This window comes from Pelodiscus sinensis, chromosome 6 (genome assembly GCF_052426305.1).
Source record: "Pelodiscus sinensis isolate ZL-2025 chromosome 6, ASM5242630v1, whole genome shotgun sequence".
Lineage (NCBI taxonomy): Eukaryota > Metazoa > Chordata > Testudines > Trionychidae > Pelodiscus > Pelodiscus sinensis.
The window spans coordinates 76,697,862-76,722,149 of record NC_143057.1 but is presented as its reverse complement, the minus strand read 5'-3'; the positions used below and the strand labels follow the sequence as shown (position 1 = coordinate 76,722,149).

The following is a 24,288-nucleotide window of genomic DNA, read 5'->3' as shown; positions in this document are numbered from 1 at the left end:
ATTATATGTAGCTCCTTCAGATGGTGGAATTAAGAAATTCTGTATTACTTTAGATAGTTTGTCTGTAAAACAAGGATAAAATATTAAATATTAAACATTTTATTCCATTTTCTTAAATTTAATTGACTGGTGACTTTTATAGCTTTTTAGTTTGTTTGGTTTTCCACACACACACACACACACACACACACACACACACACACACACACACACACAAAAAGGAAATGACATCCTCCAAATTCTAGTGGAGCTTCCTACACCACTGCTCTTGCTGGAAAATACAGGTAATATGTTAGATCAGTGTGAGGTAAATGAAACATAGAAAGTATAGAGCTAATTGCACTGGATGTATCTCCCTTGTCATCCCCCAGCAAAGTGTTTGTTTATTTTTATTTACTCAACATACATATATTATTTCTGTACAAGATATGCAACATTCATGTATTGTTCATAATATATATTTGGTAACTAATTCTAAGATAACAGAACCTCCGGTAACTCTCCCTAACGTAAAATAGTAATGATCTTTTCAGCTTAGCTATCACTGAGTTGAGGTTCTAATCCTGGAGATAGGATTTTCAAAATGTAATTAATAGTGCTGACATTTAGAAGGCCATTATTAAGCCTCAAAGTTAACATTCCGTTAAAATGAATGTGAAAGTTCACACCTCTCTTTGTGGTGTTATAGCCTCAATATAGACAGTTGAGTCAATAAGATGGCACTGTATCAGTTTACACTGTGAAGGTTAACTTTTCAAACAGAAGAACAAAAACTTCATTTTTCTTTTCAAATAAAAAAGTTAACTTCTGGTGGTGACTACAGCAAAACCTCTTATAGGATCCTAATTTTATAGGATTGCATGGATTTTTTTATACCTAAATTTCTTGTGTTTATGTTTATTAAATGATAACAGCATAATCCTGAAATCCTTGTTCACATGGGGCTTAAGGACTGTGTCATACAACATTAACACATTGATTTTGTCAATAGTTATCCATAATTACATTTGGGGGCTTATAGTAAACTGCAGTGTGAACTAAACACTATGTCATTTATCTATTACAGAACCCAATCATTTAATTGTCTAAGCTAGAGATAATAGAAGATAACTCCAGATAAGCAGGAAAAAAGTGTGAAATCTAAAGGGTGCGTCTACACTGCACCATTTTCCCAGAATAATGGACATTATTCCAGAAAACCAATACTAGCGTCCAAATTTAAAATTTAAAGAAAATTTAAATTTTTAAGAAAATTTAAAAAACGGAGGGCTTTTTCCAACATTGGTAAACCTCATTCCATGAGGAATAACGCCTTTTCCGAAAAAGCTCTTTCGGAATAGGGGGCGTGTGGACACTCCACTGCTTCTATGTCAAAATAGCTCCTTACCAGGTCCATTCTAAATTATTCCTCCCCAGTGCCTCCTGGGGCTCTAAATCAAGATAGCATGTCTACATTAGGGGAGCCTACCTTGGACGAATTTTGAGGCTTCCCTGTAGTGTGGCTGCTCTATTTCGAAATAAGCAATTCTGGAAGATATCTTCCAGAATAGCTTTTTTTCTGAAATAAGCTTACAGTGTAGACATACCCTAAGGCATTCTAAACTAAGCTACTGGTCTGTGTACAGCCTCCACTGTCAGGATATTAGGTGCTCACCAGCTGAGAATTATCTGACTTATACTATACAACAACACACCGAACTTTGAACATATTCCATAAGGATTAGAAGTGCTACTGGTAAATATAATGTAGTTTGTGAATGTGTTATACAGTGTTCCTTCTAAGATTTTCCATCCATGACTGGAGTGAGTTTTGTCCTGTGTACCAACACTGATGTCATGTGTGCTTGCTCAGTTGTGCACCACCGGGGCACCCACCAGTTACTAACAAAATTATATATACATACACACGCGCGCACACACACGAAACAATATAAACCAAGGGATAATTAACAAGGTGCATAGCCCTGTGGTACAGGAATGAGGGCAGAGGGTGGAAGGTAAGGGGGTGCACGATTCAGGACAGAGGGGAGCACACAAAGGGGGGCTGAGAGGTCGGGGAGGTGGAAGCTTCTCACTGGGGCGAGGCTGGAGTTGGGCTGCCCATTCCTCCAGCGGTTCCTTGCAGGAGGTGGGCCCAGGACTGGGCTGCCTGACCCCCCAGGAAGCTGCTCACTGTGGGGGAAACAGAGCTGGGCTGCCTGACACCTATCCAGCCCACAGCTCTTTCACAGAATCATAGAATACTAGGACTGGAAGGAACCTCAAGAGGTCATCGAGTCCAGTCCCGTGCCCTCATGGCAGGACCAAATACTGTCTAGACCAGTGGTCCCCAACCATTTGGGGTTGCCGGGAGCCAGGGGGCGTGGCCGTTCGCCCCCCCATAGCCGCATTCCAGCGCTGGCGCTCTCTCCCCAAGCGCCGCGCGCCCGGGGCCGGCGCTAGCGCTCTCTCCCCAAGCGCCGCGCGCCCGGGGCCGGCGCTAGCGCTCTCTCCCCAAGCACCGCGCGCCCGGGGCCGGCGCTAGCGCTCTCTCCCCAAGCGCCGCGCGCCGCGGGGGGTGAATCCGCGGCGCCCCCGGGGCCGGCGCTCACCGTGTTGGGGACCACGGGTCTAGACCATCCCTGATAGACAGTTATCTAACTTATTCTTAAATATCTCCACAGATGGAGATTCCACAACCTCCCTGGGCAATTTCTTCCAGTGTTTGACCACCCTGACAGTTAGGAACTTTTTCCTAATGTCCAACCTAAACCTCCCTTGCTGCAGTTTAAGCCCATTGCTTCTTGTTCTATCCCCAGAGGCCAAGATGAACAAGTTTTCTCCCTCCTCCTTATGACACCCTTTTAGATATCTGAAAACTGCTATCATGTTCCCCCTCAATCTTCTCTTTTCTAAACTAAACAAACTTAATTCCTTCAGCCTTCCCTCATAGGTCATGTTCTCTAGACCTTAAATCATTCTTGTTGCTCTTCTCTGGACCCTCTCCAATTTCTCCACATCTTTCCTGAAATGCGGTGCCCAGAACTGAACACAATACTCCAACTGAGGCCTAACCAGCACAGAGTAGAGCGGAAGAAAGACTTCTCGTGTCTTGCTCACAACACTCCTTTATGAGAGGAAAGGCTGGGACTAGGCTGTCTGGCTCCCTCAATTGGTGGGGGAGGGGAGAGCTGGGGCTGCACTGCCCAGAGCTTCCAGCTAGCTGGCCAGCAGCTCCTGGAATAAGGGTGCCAGGGCTGCTGGCTGGAGGCTGCCCACCTGGTCAGTGCTGCAGCTGAGAGTTTTGAGGGACTGGAAGCAGCCCACACAACAATCAGATACACAAAACTGTGCAAAACTTTAGTAATGAAATTGCAGATCAAGTGAAACTTATTAGGTGTCATTAGAAACATGAAATTGGGGGCAGAGTTGTCCAAATTTTGCCAATGATTGTGGACTTCAGTGAAGTTGGGCTGAATATTGAGTAAGACTGGGCCAATATTTGAATGAACCTAGGTCATTTTATAAGCTTGGGTATAATCTATGCAAATCAGATGTAGAGACATGATACTCTTCAGTAGCAGACAAGTGGCTGCTCTGCCATATCCCCACTGTGACAGAGCTGGTCAGCCATCAAGGATGGGGAGCTATCAGTTCCAAAATTCCCACTTGTCGATCACAGAAAATTAAAATGTGATTTGCAGCAAAGGTTTTGGGGGATTGTGCTGGACTCTGACTGAGCCTCTTCACCTTGTAGATACTTTTCTCTTCCTCATGCAAATGGCTCAGTTTGTGCTAGTGTAAACCAAGGATACTGCCTTCACAGTTGGGGGAAAGGTGGAAGTATTTATTTTGCGCACATCTTCAAGTGCCTTTGCAATATCTGAAGGTCTCTTGAGGTGAAAAGGGAATTCCTCAGCCTCTTCTTGCCCTTCATGCATCTTGAGCATAAATCAGCTGATCAGACTCTCTAGGCCAGATTCATCCCTGCACTGATGCAGGTGCCTGGACAAGATGAGAGGGGCCCAATATGTGCTTCCCGTTTTAGGAAGTGTAAGGACCGAGTGGCACAGTCCAGAGTTGATACACACTGTATGCCCTTTCCATGGAGATTTTACTTTTGTTCTTTCTTATTTGTTCTTTAAGTCTAAATGAGCTTGAAGCTAAAAGTACACATTTGCTTTTCTTTATAAGGAAAACATGTCCTTACACCCTTGAGTTGAGGAGAGGGGAAATAAAACACAAATGCCAGGGGAGTGAGGGGTGTCAGTGGGGCCACATCAGTGAGGTTTGGGGAGTTTTTGGAAGGGTTGTTTTTTTCCATCTGGCTTGTGTGGTCCCTGACTGATTTTTCTGTGGGTCAGTGGCCCGACCCAAAACAGGTTCCCGCCAATCTCATAAATAAAGACAATGCTGAAATGTTTTGTGTTGGACATAATATTATAATTAAAAATGAAGCCTGGCAAGCCCCCAGTTGGGGCCAAAGCCCCATCTGGCTGCAGCATCATAACACTCCTGCACTTCCCCACATACCTCAACCCTGAGCCCATCATACACCTGAATCCCCTGACCTGAGCCCCTTACGTTCCCAAACTCCTGCACCCCCACATCCCCAGACTTCTGCCACAACACTCCTGCACCATCCACACACTGCAGATCTGTGTACTGAGCCCATCATACTCCCAACCCCCCTGTCCTGAGCCCCTCATACACCCCAGCCCAAACTCCTGCACCTTCATATCCACAAGCCTGCAGCTTGCTCCAGCACCCCAACTCTCTATCTGAGCCCAAGACTCCCCGGCCTGGAGTCCCCTCCCTGAGCCAGCATCCCCTTCTCTGCCTCCACCTGCACCCAAATTCCCTCCCAGAGCTTGCTCCTCCCACCCCAGAGCCCACCCCTCCTATCTCAACCCAGTGAGAGTGAGTAAGGGCTGGGGGCAGCAAATGATGGAGAGGAGGGGAATGGAGAGGGCAGGGCCTCAAGGAAGGGGTAGGGTCTTGAGGAAGAGATGGGGTTGATCTTGGCTTGCCCTGACATTTAAAAAAGTAATCATTGGTGTAGAAAGGTTGGAGACCACTGGCGTAGGGTGTCTGGATTCCTGGCTTATTATAATAAACTGTAACCCAATAACTCACTAACACCCTTTTTTTGTCCTATGACTACAGAAACATTAAGATGTCACTTCACCTTGTATGATCCCTTGAGAATATTTGTTAAATAACCATTCTAAACTATCTATTCCAATTTGTATATAGCTCTGGCATGCTAGTTTTTCCAGCCCTCAAGAAGACCTCTGAGTAAGCTTGAAAGTTTGTCTTTTTCACCAGCAGAAGTAGGTCTAATAGAAGATTGCCCGTGGTGTCTTTCTCTAGGTCCATCTACACAGCAGCATTATTTCGGAATAACTGACATTATTTTGAAATAATAATACAGTGTAGATGCCACATTTTGTTATTTCAAAATAATGTCAAGGTGGAGGATTTCTTGCTCCAACTTTTGTAACCTTCATTTCACAAGGAGTAAGGGAAGTTGAAGGAAGAGTGTTCTTCCTTCATCTTCCTGCTGTACAGAAGCTGAATTAAAGCATTTCTACTTCAGCTATGCAATTAATGTAGCTAAAGTTGCATATCTTAATTTGACTTTTGCCCTGCTGTGTAGACGTGCCATAAATGTGTAACCTTAGGGCTATAGCTTTAACTGAAAGCCATGAGGCTTTTAACTCACGTGGTAGAGGGTCATGTATTTAACTCCAGAACTTCCAGGTTTGATCCTGCCTGCCAACAACCGGAGTCTGTTGATGTTACATGTTGATGCCGAAAAAGTATATTCTGCTTATGGGGTGGATATCCTAAGGAGTGATCCAATAAAACATTGAAGTCAGTGGAAATTTTGGGCTTTGGATCAGAGCCAAAAATACAATACATGAGCAATGGGTGTGTTTGCCTGATGTTCTCATAGCATGAAGGGTGCATCAAATAGTTGCTAATAGTTAGTATATAAAAGTTTACCAACAGTAACCCTTATTTTCATTTAAATATATGTCAAATAAAATATTCAATAAGAAAAAGTGGTAACTAATTACTATAACAGAGATTAAAATAAAAGCAAACATGTACAACAAAATAACCATTGTACCCTAACAGCAGTACTTTAAATAATATCAATGGTGCAGTAACAATTTTGTTCATGTCAAATTTTTCCATGGTTGTTCACCAAAGAAAGGATTCTCTAGTTCCTTTCTTGACTGGTTTAAATCACATTAAGTGCAATAAAGTTAATTTATATCAGATTTAAACTATGTAAAAGGTATATAAGAAGTGTTCATAAAACTCTATCACTGCATTATAGCAATTATACAAATGTAAGCAAAGTGGGGAAGGAATATGGATCTAGCGTTAAACTGACTAATGAAATTAACCCCTCATAAAATAAAATCCTCCACTTGTGAGTTCTACCTTGCATTGGATTTCAGAAGGTCCAGCTTTCAATAAGAGATATTAAACCAGAAACCAGCTCTAAATGTAGCTTTATTCCTCCATGGGGAGTAAAATATCTCTAAAAATGCACCCAGATTACTTCCTCTGTTCATAAAGCAAGAGAATGCCTTTCCTCTGACTAAGTTGATCTGTGATTTAAAAAGAAGCTTTCCACTGAAAGACAGATCAAACATTTTACTTAAGCATCTGGTTACATCCTGAACAATAAAGAATTGAAGTTAATTCTCAGCATAGACGTGGCCTAGCCCTTTTTTTTTCTTCTTTGTAAAAAAAATCTAAAGAAAAATTAATGTTTTGAATATAAAAAATAACAGACAAAAACTAGGGAAAAAGAAGACAACAATGAAAGTAATCTGGTTTTTATGGTTTTCCTTCTGTGGGGACAGGTAGTATTTATAGTATTTTTTCTTACCTGAGGATTAAATTCTCCTCTCTCAAATAAGTAATGTAATTTTATTTTTCAGGGTATAGGTCTTCTCTTTCTGTCTAATAAAAAGTCTCGGTCAGTCTCGGCAGATTGGAAATATTATCCAATGTTTTAAAAGTTACTTTCTGGTGCATATCATTAGTAGAAATATTTCTATATTAAATACTTTTTGCAACTATAAATGTCATAAATAGAAAATACAGTGATAGAATTTACAAGATAACTCAACAGCGTATTCACATGAACTTTACTTGAATCACAGGTTAGAACAGAAAAGTCAATACTCACTTCTATGGATTTTACAGAATAGAGAAATGTATTTATCATTTCAACAAAAATTAACATTTAATTTTATTAAAGAAATTATAATAATCCATCCAAAAGGAAATGAAACTTTAAATTCTGCAATTAAAAACTTAATTGAAGTAATTCAGTTATCATAACAAGCGCAAGAGACCCCAGTGCATGCCCTGACAAGTGTAGATTATCTTGCAGCAAAACACAAATTGACTTGTCTACCAACTAGGTGAAATTTCAATTGTTTTCTGTTTCTTTTAACAACTGTTGAGATAGCGGGGGAGGGGAAGGAAGAAAAAAGTTAAAAAATGCTCTGGAACTGTTCTACATGGCTTGGAGAGTTATTTCAAGTTAAATTTTATTTGAAGAAAGTATCTTATCAAAAGCATAGAAAAGGTTTTAAGTCTTTTCTAATTCTGTCTTTGATATATTTCCATAGGGAAACATGAACCAGTACAGGAAACATAAAAATGTAGGAAATTTTATGATTTAAGAATAGAGTTTATTCCAATTTTACTAAGTTCATTGGTATAAGTTTACTAACACTTCTGTTGAAAGGTATTTTTAAAAGATTATTTTGTTCAGATAAAATAGTGGGTTTATAACATACAATCTTAGGGTACATCTACCCTGCATCCCTAGTTTGGACTAGTGATGCAAATGGAGACGAGCGAAGTAGTTAATGAAGCAGGGATTTAAATATCCCACGCTTCATTAACACGATCTCGCCGGCGCGCTTGTTCGAATCACAGCTGATTTGAACCAGGAAGTGCGTGCCGGGATGCGTTAGTTCGAACTAAAGCCCTTAATCCGAACTAACATTACTCCTCAAAAAATAAGGAGTAACGTTAGTTCGGACTAAGGGCTTTAGTCCAAACTAATGTGTCCCGGCGCGCACTTCCTGGTTCAAATAAGCTGTGATTTGAACTAGCGCACCGGCGAGATCATGTTAATGAAGCGTGGGATATTTAAATCCCTGCTTCATTAACTACTTCGGTCGTCTCCATTTGCATCCCTAGTCTGAACTAGGGTTGCAGTGTAGACGTACTCTTAGCTATCTATATGTTTTTTTAGTCTCTTAGGGTATGTCTATACAGCAAAGTTATTTTGAAATAACAGTCGTTATTTCAAAATAGCTTTCCTAGCGTCTACACAGCCAAACCGCTCTTTTGAAATAAATTTGAAATAGTGGAGCGTTTATTTCGAATTTGGTAAACCTCATTCTACGAGGAATAATGCCAAATTCGAAATAGCTATTTCAAAATAAGTGCTGTGTAGACACTTATTTCGAAATGGGGGCCTCCAGCCTTCCCAGGGTACCCTGGTGGCTACTCCAGCCTCAACCAAGATCACTCCTTTCCCTCCCCCCCCCCTTCCCCGGAGCCCTTAAAGGGGTAGACTCTGGCCACAGTGCCTGTGCCAGCTCCAAGCCTGCCAGCCCAGAGCCAGTAGTCACTGTCCCTGACCCAGTGGCCCCAACATGAGCCAGCAAGCCACTGGCAGACAACCCTCCACCGCTCCCCAGGAGCAGTCTGCCAGCTCCCAGGAGCCTGCTAGGACCTGGAGAAGTCGGGCACCTTCCTGGACCAGGGTGGAGATCATGGACCTTTTTCATATTTAGGGGGGATGCCCCCAACATCCATGATCTCTGCACTAGATTGAGGAATGTGGCCGTCTATGACAGGATAGCTGCCAGCCTGGCCACCAAAGGTCACATGTGAACCGAGGAGTAGGTTCACTTGAAAAATCAAGTTGGTCCAGAGAGACCCCCCCCCACAACCCTGAGCTTCCCTTCCTCCTTCTTCCCCTTGCTTCCCCCTTCCAGCTCCCTCCTCCTAGGTTTCCCCCTCCCCTCTACTGCCTCCTTTCCCTAGTCTCACCACAGTTTCATTCTCTTCCTCTTCCCCCCCCCCCCCCCCGGTTTTGTTAAATAAAGAGAGTTTGTGTTCATAAAATACGTGTATTTTATTTGACATCAGGAAGGGGGGTTAGGGAAGGGTAAGTGGAAGGATTTGAGTGAGGAATGAGACACAAGCCCCCAGTGGGGCAGACCAGGGAGGCGCTTAGTGCTCCTCAGGGTGGAAGCTCTCCCGCAGGGCCTCCTGGATACTGCCAGCCCCCCGATGGACCTCCTAGATGGCAGCCTGCAGAAAGTGCAGCCAGATTCACAGCAACGTGTCCAAAAGAAGCACCAGAGTGCCTAGGGGCAGCTCTGGCTCCATGTTTCAGAGTGCTGTGGTGTCCCGAGTGAGGGCAACCAGAGCATACAGGGACAAAATTCTTTGCTGTCAATCATCGAGGTAGACAATCAAGCAGGGAAACCTGAGAACTGGCTGTCCAGGGGCGGGGGGGTCCCTTTAAGCTCAGAACTCAGATAGCTTCAGGCAGCTGCCCCACACAGTAAGTTCTGACCTGGTGTCCTGCTGGAACTGGTTCTGGCCAGTCTTAAATGCGATTCAGAGTCTACTCAGTGTGGATGCACTATTTCAAAATAGCAAAATGCTATTTCAAAATGCATATTGTGTGCAGGTGCGTTATTTCAAAATAAGCTATTTCAAAATAGTTATTTTGAAATAAAATATTTCGAAATAACACTGTAGTGTAGACATACCCTAAGGGGCTGTAGGACCATTAATTGTTTTTTAAATCTTTGGTATAATATATTAAGACACCTTTGCAGATTATAGTATTCTGCAAGTTCTTTGATTTCTGTTTTGACAGCTTGACAATGATATTATATTTTATATTATTTCAGGTGTTTCATAAAAGTTGTTGTCTCCTATAGATGCCAAAATAGAACAACTATTATCTTTGCAACAGGGAGCACAGGTTTTCATTATGCAAAACTAGAGTGGGTCAAATATGATTTCAAGTTTTATTTATAAGTCTAAAGTGGAAAATGAGAAATAATATGTAAACAGCCTTTTTAAACAACCACCCACCCTCACAGCTCTTTGCCAGATCACAGCCCAATTAAATCTGCCTCATCTTACATCAGATGAAGGCTTTAAAACAGATGCTGTGTAAATTGTGTTTCCTGAACTGCATCCATGAAGTTGCAGCGAACATACTTGCTCAAGTTTTCTTAGTCATCACAAACTGTCTTTAAATGCTTTTTGAGCTCTTTGAATATTCCCCCCTCCTCCTGCTGTTCACAGTAAGTTCAAGTTCATTGTGGGTACATTGAGACAAATCACATAGAGCGAGTCACATGATAGAAATCATGTGGTATTACTGTTGTCTCTCTGACTGGGTGAGCCAGGTTGGCTCGATAGAACCTATCCATCAGTTGCTTTCTGAGAGTGAGACAGAGAGAGAATTTTCTGTCCCCCCTATAAAAAAAAATCTCCTTTCATTCAAGTCCATCTTTACACAAACCTTTTGCAATAGTCACAAGAAGAGAGAAAAACAATTCCTTTTTTCCAAACCAAGTTCTCATCTTTGGAATATTTTCTGTGTCTTTTAGCTTAACAATGACATCTGCTATATTTATATAATTGTAAGCAATTTGGAAAAAGGACTATTTTTGTGTGCAATATGGCATTGAATACATTTCTAACACTAAACAATCCATAGAAAATCCAGAAAAATGAATTTCCTTCTATTTCTAGCCCCTAGGCCTGATCCATCTTTGGTGCAACTTGTGAAATTACCCTATTGTATTAGTTTGGAATCTGGCACACAGTGACTTACTATATTTATTATTTTCTGTAAGAACTCTGGGAACCTGTATTTTACATTTAGCCTCACATAACTGTCCCTGAATTTTATAAGGGAACATTTATACATATGTTTCATTTTTGTGACTGAGATCTACAGGTGCTAAGGGAGAAATGTAGGATGAAGGGAATACACTACTCCCATCAGCTCTCTGAAGTCTTGATTGTGGATCTTGATGGCTGGACAGCTATTACAATTTGTTCACCCAAACTTTCATGCCTTCCTGAGACTACTTCATTTTCCCTTTTCAAAGCTAAAATGTGGTAAACTACAGTCTGAACAGCAGTTAACACATTTTTGCTCTTTTTTCCTGACAGCCCCATAAAAGAAGGAAAGCACAACCCAGTCTGTAGCCAGGCTGAAAAAAAAAAAAAAAGTGAAATTCACAGAATGCTTACCAACAGTTCAACAGTGTTTACACTACAGCACTACATCAGAGGCAGCTGAACCAATGCAGCAGCAACACTGTTGTACATCTGGTGAAGACACTCTATGCTGATGGGAGAGCACTCTGCCATTAGCATAATTACACCACCTCAGTGAGAAACAGAAGCTAATCTGGCAGGAGATGTGCACAGTGCAAAAATTGTGATGTTCAGAGGGGTGCTTTTTCACACCACTGAGCAATGCACGTTTTATTGACTTTGTCTATAATGCAGATCAGCTGTTAGTCCAGCACATCAGCTGGGCAACCACTCATGGCAGTTGCCTTATAAATGCTAACAGATTCAAAACACTTCTTGACCCTAATGGTTAATCCTTGCCTTCCCAAGGTGGAATCTGACACCTTGCTGACACAGTCACTTCTCAAGACCCAGATGGGTAGAGAGACACTAATGAAAACTTTTAAAAACTTGAGACCAACATGCAAAACCAAAGATGTATACGTAGTTCCATGCCTACATTTGTGTGCATGAAACGCCATGGTAGAAAGAAATACTACTTTCATTAGTAGTCTTTACTTTTGTGGAGTGTTATGATGTTCTTGTCCTAGAAGAATGTTAAAAAAAGTGTTAAATTGAGAGCCCTAACTTCAGCGGCTTTGCTGTTGTACTCAACTTGCTAGCTTTTTCCTGCACATATGACTCATGTCAAGGATAGGAAAAGGTTCTCAGTGTGGGACATAACATATACTGTTCTGCCTGATACTCAGGCAGTCCAATGGTCTCTCTGGGTATGTCTATAATGCATGCTTATTTAAAAATAAGCTATTTCAGAAGAAATACTCAGAAATAGCTTATTGCAAAATAGCACGTCTATACTACAAGGAAGCCTCAAAATTAATCCAAGGCAGTCTTCCCTAATGTGTTTGTGCCACCTCTATTTAGAGCTCCAGGAGGTACTGGGGAGTAATTAGTTTGAATGGTCCTGAGGAGGAACTATTTCAAAATAGCTGAAGTGTAGCATCCACACTACTAATATTCTGAAATAGCTATATTGGAACAGGTATTATTCCTCATGGAATGAAGTTTACAGGAGTCAGAATAAGGTGCCCATTATTTCAAAATTATTTTGAAGTGACAGAATTGCTGTGTAGATGCGCGCGTTAATATTTCGGAATAACGGCCATTATGCTACTGTGTAGATGTACCCTCTGAGACCAGTGCAATCAGCATCATTCTGATTAGCTTCCAACTGCTGTTTTGGTTCCCAGATGGCCCAGCGGAAACGCTGCTTAGAGCCCTCTATCCCTCAGCTCTCATTAGCTGTGTTAAGTTTATACTTGGTGCAGATGAGAACCAGATCTTGAACCAGGCCCAGCCTTTGTGTAAGGCAGTTGCCTTGGACCCTGCGCTTTCAGTGTCCCACCCTGCAATTGACAAAATAATTGGGGTACTAACTGCACTTGTGCTGTGCAGGTCTCGAGTTGTACTAACAGTTGTTTTAGAGTTGTTCAGTGGTTAAACTATATAGCTACAAGTATCTTCATTGTATAAAAAAGGCTTGATGAGATTATTTCTTATTATTTCATACTTCACAAACTCCATAATTTAGCACAGATATGAAAACTTAATTTTTTCGGTTATTTGGATATTTTATTTTGCCACCACCTGACTCTATATACTGTAAAATGTCCATTAGTCAGGTCTTAAATAAACGCCGGATCTCTAATACAAGCCAGGAGCCTCAAGTGGTTTGTACTAATAGGTGCTGGGTCCCTAATACAAGCCAGATCTCTCTGGAAAATAGAAATATAGTGCCCAAAAGGGAAATATGATCAACCCAGGAAACTTAACTTCTCTGCCAGGAAAGATAATGGAGCTATTAATTAAGGAATTAATCTGCAAACATCTGGAAGATAATAGGGTGACAGGTAACAGCCAGCATGGAATTGTAATGAGCAAATCATGTCAAACGAGTTTGATAGCTTTCTTTGATAGGATAACAAGCCTTGTGGATAAGGGAGAAGCTGTGGATGTGGTCTACCTAGACTTTAGTAAAGTATTTGATATGGTTTCTCATAAGCTTTTTATCAATAAAACTAGGGAAATACAACCTAGATGGGTCAACTATAAGGTGGGTGCTTTACTGGCTGGATAACCATTCTCAGAGAGTAGTTATTAATTGTTCACGATCATGCTGGAAGGACATAACAAGTGAGGTTCTGCAACGGTCTGTTTTGGGCCAGGTTCTGTTCAATATCTTCATCAACAATTTAAATATTGGCATAGAGAGTATGCTTACTAAGCTTGCAGGTGATACCAAGCTAGAAGGGGTTGTAAGTGCTTTGGAGGATAGGGTCATAATTCAAAATGATCTGGACAAACTGGAGAAATGGTCTGAGGTAAATAGGATGAAGTTTAATAAGGAGAAATGCGAAGTACTCCATTTAGGAAGGAACAATCAGTTTCACACAAACAGAATGGGAAGCGACTGTCTATGAAAGAGTACTGCAGAAATGAATCTAGGGATCATAGTGGACCACTAGCTAAATATGAGTCAACAGTGTGACATTGTCACAAAAACAAGCAAACATGATTCCGGGATGCATTAACAAGAGTGTTGTGAGCAAGACAGGAAAAGTCATTCTTCCACTTTACCCTCCACTGATTGGGCTTCAGTTGGAGTATTGTGTCCAGTTCTGGGTACCACATTTAAAGAAAGATGTGAAGAAGTTGGAGCAGGTCCAGAGAAGAGCAATAAAAATGATTAAATGTCTAGAAAACATGACCTATGGGGAAGAAAGAAAGAATTGGGCTTGTTAATTTAGAAAGAGAAGACTGAAAGGGGACATAGTAGCACTTAACAAGTATCTAAAAGGGTGTCACAAGGAGGAGTTGTTCTCCTAGGCCTCTGATGATAGGACAAGAAGCAGTTGGCTTAAATTGCAGTAAGGGAAGTTTATCTTGGACATTTGGAAAAGCTTCCTGACAGGGTGATTTAAACACTGGAATAAATTGCTTAGGAAGGTTGTGGAATCTCCATCACTGGAGATATTTAAGAGCAGGTTAGATAGACATCTCTCGGGGATAATCTAGATGGTGCTTGGTCCTGCCATGAGGGCAGGAGACTAGACTTGATGACCTCTCAAGGTCCCTTTCAGTTCTACTGTTCTATAATTCTATGTTTCTATAAAGCCCTGGATGTCAGCAACACATTGTTACACCAGCTTACTGAAACATGGAGTTGATGCAATCATCTTCAACTGTATTGAAAATGGTCTTAAGTAGCATAAAATTGTACAATAACCTCCAATACGAAAACATTTACCTTCCATATGAGTCTTTTACTCTGTTAGTTGCCAGGAGTACTGACCAGATGTTTTAATAGATGCCAGGTCTGTCAAATAAATGCCGGATCTCTAATACAAGTCGGGGGGTCTCAGCCAGTTTGTAAGAATAGATGGTGGGGGCTTCTACTAGATGTCATAATGAACAGTGAAAGCATGGCAGGTGACACTGAGATAGATGACAGTTTAAATTTTTCTTAAAAATAGAGGTGTTGTGGAATATATTCAGCGAGCAACTTGTGCTGCCCAGGTTGGACTCTGTAACCCCTCGACTGAGTTTGACTTAAACTAGAACATCCACTGGCTGGGCTCCTCTTTCAGTGTGCTGCTAGTGCTCTGCAAACTCTTTGGCCAGGCCTGCCTTGAATATTTCTTTCAAAGGGAAAGTTAAAATAGGAGATGTGGTTCCAAAGTGGACCATGGAGGAAGGTGTCCATTGTGCCTCATCTGGTCCGGCATATGGTAAAATGGAAGAATGGGAGTGGGAGGCTAATAAAGCTGATGCAAGAAGGGAAAAAGAAAGTAAGCCAACAGCCACTGAGCATGTGGCCCTTTTTAATTATTGAGGCCTTTCCTTCTTCATTGAATGTCAGAGGTGCAGCTTTGTTAGTTGGTAACTTAAAAAGAGACTGGTCCTGTGGCACCTTAGCCCTAGTCTAAACTAGGGCTGTATTTTGAACTAATCCCGTTTAGGTCGAATTAATAAACAGAGCATCCACACTACCATGCCTGTTATTTTGAAATAATGGGCTGCTTCTTTTGAAATCTCCACTCCTGCTTTCCCACGGATTAATGCTAATTTCAAAATAGTTATTTCGAAATAAGAGTAGTGTGGACACTCCAGTGCCACTATTTCGAAATAACTATTTTTGATATAGAATGCTATAAACTAAAGTGCAAATGCCATAAGCATATTGCACTGATAGCTTAGCTATTACTATAAATACTGTCAAACCCTATACATCTGTATAATTAGCTTTAAATATTTCACCTCACACATTTGCCTAGATGTGTAATTGTAGAAGTAGTTATCTTCAAAGCCTTTTACAAACATTAACTAATCCTCAGAAAACCTCTTTGAAGTATTATTGTTCCTGCTCAACAGATAAGAAAATAAAACAGATAAGTTAAATGACCTTACCACAGAGATATTTAGTGAAAGTGTTTAGATTGCAGTTCAAAAGTTTGTAGCTTCTAGATCTATGCTCAGACCACTAATACAGCTCTCTTTCAGTGGGTGTCCTATTGCTCATATGTCTCAGTGTGATACAATGCATACAATTTGAAAATATATCACTTTTTCAAAACTTTGATTTAAAAATTTACATGTATAAACTCTTACTAAAAAATTAGGTTTATGCTAAAATCTCCAGTTAGATTTGAACCTTATATGCAATGAAGACTTTGTTTCATAATCCTCCTTTGGAAGTATGAAGTACAAAACACAGAAATTCTTTCTTAAATATTCTTTCTTAAATTCTTTCTATTATTGCATCTCGTGTGATAAATGAAGCAACAGCATGTCTTAGGAGTTCCTTATGAAGGAAATACCTAAAAAAATGCAATTTCTTAGAAGCCTGTTCTGATGAAAACTAGCTTTGGAATCAAAAGGATCAATCCTTTTTTCTGAAGGAAAACCTGGAGAGATCCAGAGACCTGATGAATCCCTCTCTGAGGGAACTGAGATGAACAGGGACCTGAGTGGAAGGTAGCTTACGGAGTATTTCTGCTATGTCATTTGATATAATCAAATCTTTTGCTGTGTCAGTTATTCAAGCTGATATAATCTATAGCTGCTTTGTTTAGTTTTCAATTATTAATGGAAAACTAACTGTCCGTTCTCCTTCATTACCAGCATTTTAAATATCCTGTCAGGTTTCTCTCCAGTTGGTAGTTCTGGAATGACAAGATCTTCTTCAGATGAGCAAATATAGCTATTGAAACAGTTCATAACAATCTGGAAATTTAGTCACAAAATGAAATAGATTGCCACAATGAAAGAAAATTAGGCCTGTGTATTGATCTGAGAGTGTTTCACTTCCTCAAATTTCTCCTCTTTTTTCTGAATAACTGTTATCCTCAAAGATTCCAGAGAAGAAGAAAGAGGCATTTTATATTTATGTAGAAACCTCTTTGTATAATAGCCTTATTGGAGAGGCATATGATGGCTGGTGCTCCATAGTTACATCATTCCCAAAAAATAAGGCTGTGTCTACATTGGCACGATCTTGCGCCAAAGCAGCCGCTTTTGCGCAAAAACATGCTGCCTGTCTACACTGGCGGGGAATTTTTGCACAAGAACACTGACATTCTAATGTGTAAAATCAGTGTTTCTTGCACAAGAACTATGATGCTCCCGCTCAGGAATCAGCCCTCTTGTACAACTGTTCTTGCACAAGAGGCCAGTGTAGACAGGAAACATGAATTTCTTGCGCAAGAGAGCTTCTACACTGGCACGGATGCTCTTGCGCAAAAGTACATCTCTTACACAAAGGCACATGCCAGTGTAGATGCTCTCTTGCGCAAATACTATTACACAAGAACTCTTGCATTAAAGAGTATTTGTGCAAGATCATGCCAATGTAAACGTAGCCTAAGAGTAAAGTTTCAAAGGTATCACAATAAAAGAACATGAACACAATATAGAAAGTCAAGGGGAAAGACTGTGAATGCCTCCAGAACAACTGGGAAAGGTTGTCAGCAGTGAAACTCTTGTCTTGGTTTTGACACCTCTTGAGCCTAGGATCAGTCAGCTGTCACGGGCAGCTAGTTCCATGAGCTTAATGGTATTTAGGACCAACCGTTGATTTAGGGTGAATGCTCAGGCAGTTCCTTAGTTCAAAGAAGGGCAAACCTGAGGACTTCTTACAAAATGGTCTCAGGAGATTATTTATGTCTATCAAACATCTTTAATCTAACAGAGCTTCAGAACTAAGAGTCTGTTTCTTAGATATTTTTTGTAAACTTACTGAGCATTTTGCACTTCTTCGCTCCACAAGTTATTAAGCTGCTCTTGCTGAGGAAGTAAGGCACAGAGGGCAATGCCAATGCAAACTTCAGAGACTGACCTTTCCTGAGGCAACAAAGTGTGTTTCTCCATCAGTTTATTGCACAATTTAAACCCACATTCTTTATCTAAGTTCATCACAAAGATGAAGGACAACAAAGTAAATAAGCACTTTTCTGGAACTGGAGGATAAAAGAGACTAGGGGGTTGTGCCCTGCTTGCTACACTTGCCAACCCCCCACTCTGAGGCGCAAAAAAACCCTGCTTGCTATGCTCTCCGAACACCCTCTCTCTGGCCACTGTTGCAGTCAGAGAGCCTGATGATGTCATTCTGTCGGGTGGCAGGAAAAACTTTGTTATGTAGAGAGATAGATTACTTCAGAAATATGAAATAGTATGAACCACAACTTTTCTGAAATGTCGTAATGCCCCAGTTCTTACTTCACTTAATTAAATTCACAATTGTGCCTTATAAGTATTAACCTTCACTGGCCGTAGTGCAGAACTCATGCCTCAAGCAGGAGCACTAGGTCAGAGCTCAAAGAGTATGCCATAAAAAGTATACTACAGCTGCACCATGTCATGTCCTTTACAAGGATGGTAAAAATTGCTAGAAATAGAAATGAGGAGGAGCCAACCTATTTTCCTCCACCAGAACCACAGCTACACAGAAGGACATTAATTGGGAGCCTCTCTCAAGAACCAAAGGAATCCACAGGATCAGAGCCCTCAGCCACCAAAGGGCTGGGAATGGGACCCACCAGTGTGAGAGAAAAGTCCCAAGAAGCATTAAACAAAGGAACCTGGCCTCCAGACAGCATTGTGCAGGGAGTGAGAGAGAAGGAAACAAGGTGACTGGGAAGAACATACAAGGGAGAAGAAAAGAAAGGTACTGAACAGCACAGAAACATTTGTAGGGAGACAAGACAAGGTAGTAGAGACACTTATACAGAAAGGCAGGAAGTAGATAATGGAACAGAAGGCACTTAAGATACATGGTGCAGGGCCGACCCAAGCCATTCGTGCGCCCCAGGCCCCGGGAGCGCAGTGCCGCCCCCGGGAGTGTGGCTCATGCACAACCCTGCCCCCGGCCGTCCAGAACATGCGCGGCCCTGCCCCGGGAACCCGGTGCATGTGCGGCCTCGCCCCTGCCCGGTCTGGCAACCCTGCGCGGCGCCTGCTACAATGGGGTGCCCCAGGTGGTAGCCTGGTCAGCCCATAGCTTAGGCCAGTTCTGACATGGTGTGAGGGATCCCCTCCATGCTTTATGAAATGGACTTATGGGGCACAAATATGCATAATTCGTAGATGCTTTGGACAAAATATCTCATGTAACCTACCAATCTTAAAGGGGGAGAACAGCAGCACTTTGGACAGTTCTGAGTGGGAGCTGGACTTCATACCTGGTCAGAACCCATGTCCAGGGGCTGAAGACTAGCCACTAACAGACTATAACACCTTGCAGAACCCTGAACAAGGTGCAGGGAGAACTTGACTGCAAGCACTGAGAGAAAGGTCTGGACAGAACAGCTTCCTCGGAAAGTGGCCCAGGAACAAGACCAATAGACTAAAGGGGAGTGAGTGGCCTGAGTACCTGCACGAACCTCCAGCAGCCACAACAAGGGGTTAAAAAGGAGTCTGGTGCCAGGCAACTGACCAGAAAACCTTCTGGGACACCCTCTACTCCCAGAGAACAGCCAGGCAGGGAAGTTGCAGACATGCTCTCAGCCAGAAAGGGGAGCTACAAGACGGTGAGCCCCTTCACAATATCACAAGAGACAGGACAATATAGACTGGCAGAATGAGCTTGACTTGAAGTATTCAGATGTAGATGCCAAGACAGACTTTTCTAAGGATCAGGAATGTTGGACTATGCTTTTGGTTCAGAACCATCTAATGTTTTTACAATAAATGATGCAATATGATCAAACACCGGAAATCACATGAGACAATTGGTGAAAGGGGTTTCAGGTGGTGTTCACATCTTTCGTTTCAAATACAGAGGGCTGCTCTCTGATGTACTCATCATACATAGCAGCAGAAAGTGGAATGAAGTATGCATTGACAGTGATAATAGCAGTCTCTACCCAAAATTTTAATTGTGCTGGCAGTCTGTTGTCCTCTAAAGGTACATTAGGATGCCAAAACATGCTGAATGTGTTGGTGCTGATGTACCCTGAAAAGGATATGTGGTGGGTTTTTAGCCCCTCATGCCAATTATTTGCATACTGCTATCTAACAGTATCAAGAGTTCCTGTAGTCCAATTAACAACACACACAAGCCTTCTCAGCTGTGTAGTCAATAGAGATCTTATATAGTTTTTATATAGATTTTATATAGTTAGCAGTTAACTTAGCATTCCAAATTATATAATCAGCACTAAGGGATATCATTTAGATTTCTGACACTATTTGAAAAACTTGTGGATCCATAAACCAATGAATGGATGACCTAATCTATTTGTATTTTTAGGTTTCCACTTCTACCAGATATACTATGAGTGAAAATCCACGTTTAATAACTAATGCAGGCATTATTCAATACAAGTTACCATATTTACTATATATTTGAGCATTTGTCTGTCTATGTGTCTGTTTGTTCAAGAACTCCTCCTAAACGGTAAAAGCTAGAACCACCAAATTTGGTACACAGCTTCCTTTTATTATAACTTAAACCAAGGTCAGGGTTTGGTTGTGCCAGGAAAATAGAATGATGTGACTGGAATGGGATTGCTTCTCAGAAAATCATACAGAAAAGAGACAGACTCACCAGACTGGTGAAAGGAACTGGCTGGGGGTACCTCCCCCCATCCCATACTACAAATAACATATAGAACAGAAATTGCTTGTAGAAAACATGATAGGGCATAACATGTCTTTCAGTGAAGTGAAAGGCATGTCACACTCCAGTTTTTCACGGGGCATACTGGTGTCAAAAAGCTAGATTTGTAATAAAAATGTTATTGCACCAAGAGTTATACCACCTGACAAAAATTCTGTGGACCTCATTCTAATTTTGGATACATCAGTGTTAATTAGGAGTTACTCCTCTGAAATCAATGCAAAATCTGTGTGAGAAACAAATTCAGCATTAAAAACATAACTGCAAAATGTTGCAAAGCATGTTGAAATTGAGAGCAGAATTGGTTTTAAAATGTTTTATTTTGGGAATTAAAAAAATATCATTTTGCGGGACTTTTGATGAAAAACTGGAACGAAACCCTTCAAAATATTTATTGTCCAGTACAAAGTTTTGGATTTAAAAATGAATTACCATATCTTTTTACTGAATTTTTTGACCAAAATGAAAATTGTCCATGACAATTTTGGACAAAAAGACATGTTTAGTAGAAAAGTATTTGGATGAAAAAAAATCAGTCAGCTTTAGCAAAAAGTCTCAATGAACTTATATATTAATATTTGACTGAAGCACAACCAATAGAATTTAAGAAATAATGACAGAGAGTATTATATAGTTTCATTGTCACACATGTTGAACGTTTGGAAGCTGTGACTTCAGCAGAGATTGTATGTTCCTTAATATTATGCTAATTTCAGAAACTATTCTGGCCTTCATTATATGCAATAAAGAAATAGCTAGGGAATATCATCCTGGATTGGAAACAGAGAATGCAGTAGACAGTTGTGCATAAGAAGAAAACCAATGCAAATGTATAATTTAAAGACTAATTTATACAATTTTCACCTTGTTTTGAAGATGATGATGTTTTTTCCAAATACAAATAAAAATGTAAATCCTGAGGGCCTAATTTTGATCTCATCCTGGTGTAAATCAGAAATAACTCAATTGAACGAAGTTTTACAAGTAATAAACAGATGAAAGCAAGAGTGGCAGCATGCCTTAATTGTATATATATTTTTCCTTTAACATGTGAACAGAATATTTGCAGAAAAGCCAATGATCCTGAAACATTCATGAATAGTTTTAAAAAATGAAAATGTTGGAAATAGTTTTAATACAATCTGTCTATAAAAATAATTCTGTCAAGAAAAATGGATCTAGTCTACAGTTTCAGCAGCATGTCTCTCATGGGAATGAGAGCTGATACAATAAATAGAACCAGCTTATTGTTGTTGCTCTCTAGTCTTTGACTTATGTTTGCCAGAATTTTTTCTGTGTTTCTGTGAGCACATACATCAGTGCTACTGGTTGACAATTGCAAAAGACATACAAAGTTAAGAGTTTATTTTCTCTTTAAAAAATGGAACTAATTGAGAAATCTATTTAACAGATATTTTGGAAGAAAAAAAACCCAAAACAAATTATTGCCTAAATGAATCTCCCCAGGGAAAAAAAAAAGAAGAAGAAGAAAAGGAAAAAATGGCTCAGGCTCAGTGAAAGACTAAAAAATGCACATGAATCAATTATGAAAAAGAGAAGGTCTCTTTGAATAAGGAAAAGCTGATTGGAATTAAGATAGGCTTTGTTCATATCTGCAAGGTACAAGGAGAGGACTTTTCAGTGGAACAGAAAAGGGGGATTTGGGAGTGTTTGGCTGCTTAATGCTATAGTGCTTCAGAGCCCATGTGAAAATTTGCTGCTAGCTATTAATCATCATTGTGTCCCTGCAAAGAAGCTGTTACAATGATGACTATATGTCATTATATTCCCACTGTAAGTAACGAATCAGAGAGCTGGGAAAGTTGGATATGAGCGGCTGGCAAACTTTTAAGCAGTGGAATCTATTTAAATAAATTTACATCACATTTGGTACTTTCTCTAGTATGGGAATCATACTTTAAAATGAAACAATATGCTGTGTTCATGGGCCCTGGTCTTTTATTCTCCTGTCTCTGAGCCTACTTTCCAGGTCAGACTTTGCCAGCGCTGACAGCACGCTTTTCTCATAGCCTCTCCTTCTCATAGCCTTTGGTTGCTTTCAAGTTCAATTTAGCACAATAAAGTTGTTATGCATGACAGTTTGGAGAGCAGAATAGGTGGTGTCTGAGCCCGCTGTGTCGCTACAAAGTGGGTTCATTCTCTGCAGGCCAGCTCAGTTACTGAAGCCTTGCTGGTGGGACACTGCAGTGGACTTCCAGACGTTCCCATCCTGACAAAGACAATTAGCTTCAAACTGCAAGAAGCCGTGGGGTCACCCTCTCTTTCAGTGAGCCTGCGCCATTTAATATGCTGCAGTGGATTTCAGATTCATGTTGGTTTATCCTGTTGTATTCCTCTTTTATGGTCTTTATTTACAGATGTGTAAAGGACAGGGAAAGTTTGAGTCTCGCATGGTTCAAGAGTTTTATTAGAAATCTAAACCATTGTTTTATGTTTATTTTATAAAGAAATAGACTTGAAACATGTCAGGCTTAATTCCATTAGGCTGAACTGCCTAAAAGAGAGCCCTGAGGTTTTTAGAACAGAATCTGAAAGGAAGTGTCTCCTTTGCTAAGCATCACCAACAAGCCAAATAACAAACAACCCCATAACACTAACATTGTCAGCAAAGTAAAAAAAATTATGTAAACCCTATTTTAACCTAAAATTGGCTACATTTACACATAAAAATTAATTTTTAAACTGTTTAAGAGAGTATAAACCAATTAAATACACTACCAATAGAACAGAATAGTCTATAATTTATTGCTAGCACAGTCTGGCTCAATGTATTCAATAGGACCAGACAGATTATTCCTAAAGGGTAAATATGATTTTATTTTTACGTTAGATACTAAGATAGTGCTAGTTTTCTTTATTTCTACCAATCACTACTAGTATTCATATAACAATGCAAGCTGTGAACTACTTTGAATCTATCCTGTGACTCATGTATTCAGTCTCTTAGATCTCTCAATAAAATAAATAAAGTTGCCTTGATTACAAATCTTGCTATTGACCATGTAAGCCTACCAAATAAGTCTCCTTTAGAATTAAAAACTAAATCAAAGATTTTCCCAACAATCCCTCCATAAAATAGTTTATATCATGACAATCCTTTCCCCCCCTCCCCTCACAATTTTCTCCTGGGAGCTAGGGGTGGTTGGGTGGGGGTAGGGGGGAGAGAAGGGCAATCTGGAAAAGAGAAATATCATCTGAAGGCCTGCTTTGTAAATTGCTTGGTTTGGTTGTGTGTTTTTGAGAGGTAAAAGCAAATTACACCAGTGAGTCTTTTATCTTTTTTTAAATGATTTCTATTTTTCTAAAGAACCAGATAATGTAATTAAAATGTCTAGGTTTGATCAACACAAAATGCTATTATTACAATTGAAATTCTGTTACAATCTGATCTAATTGCAGTTTGAGTTTCTAAAGGTTGGGTTTTACCACTGTTAATTAACCTCCCCCCAACAATTCTGAGTAAGACTTGGTATATTAGTAGGCCATAGGAGAAAGAAAAATATTCAGTAATCCATTTAAAATATAAAGACCCCTTAGAAAAAAGGGAGTTTGAGTGCTTGGTTATAGTATAATTTAGGTCAGTTTGACAAGCCCAACACAGCTATTCTGATTCTTAAGCACTGTAGGTTTGGAAGGATTTGATTGTTATCAGTAAATGTTGCTAAATATCGATTTTACCATATACATACAAACAAATTAAAAATGTTTCCATTGATAATAACTGAAATTTATTGATAGGCAAAGAAAGAAAAATGTTGCTTGAGAAC

General features: G+C 40.3%; 1 long non-coding RNA gene across 1 annotated transcript in view; it reads right to left on the bottom strand.

The window, feature by feature from the left end:
* LOC102461971 (uncharacterized) overlaps window positions 1-7,082 on the bottom strand; it is a 43,288-nt gene extending 36,206 nt beyond the window's left edge. The window contains exons 1-2 of the long non-coding RNA XR_012904820.2: window positions 6,890-7,082; window positions 5,705-5,828 (exon numbers count right to left, since the gene is read on the bottom strand). This is a non-coding gene — a long non-coding RNA (uncharacterized LOC102461971). The remainder of the gene's footprint in view (window positions 1-5,704; window positions 5,829-6,889) is intronic.
* Between the last annotated feature and the right edge of the window lie 17,206 nt (window positions 7,083-24,288).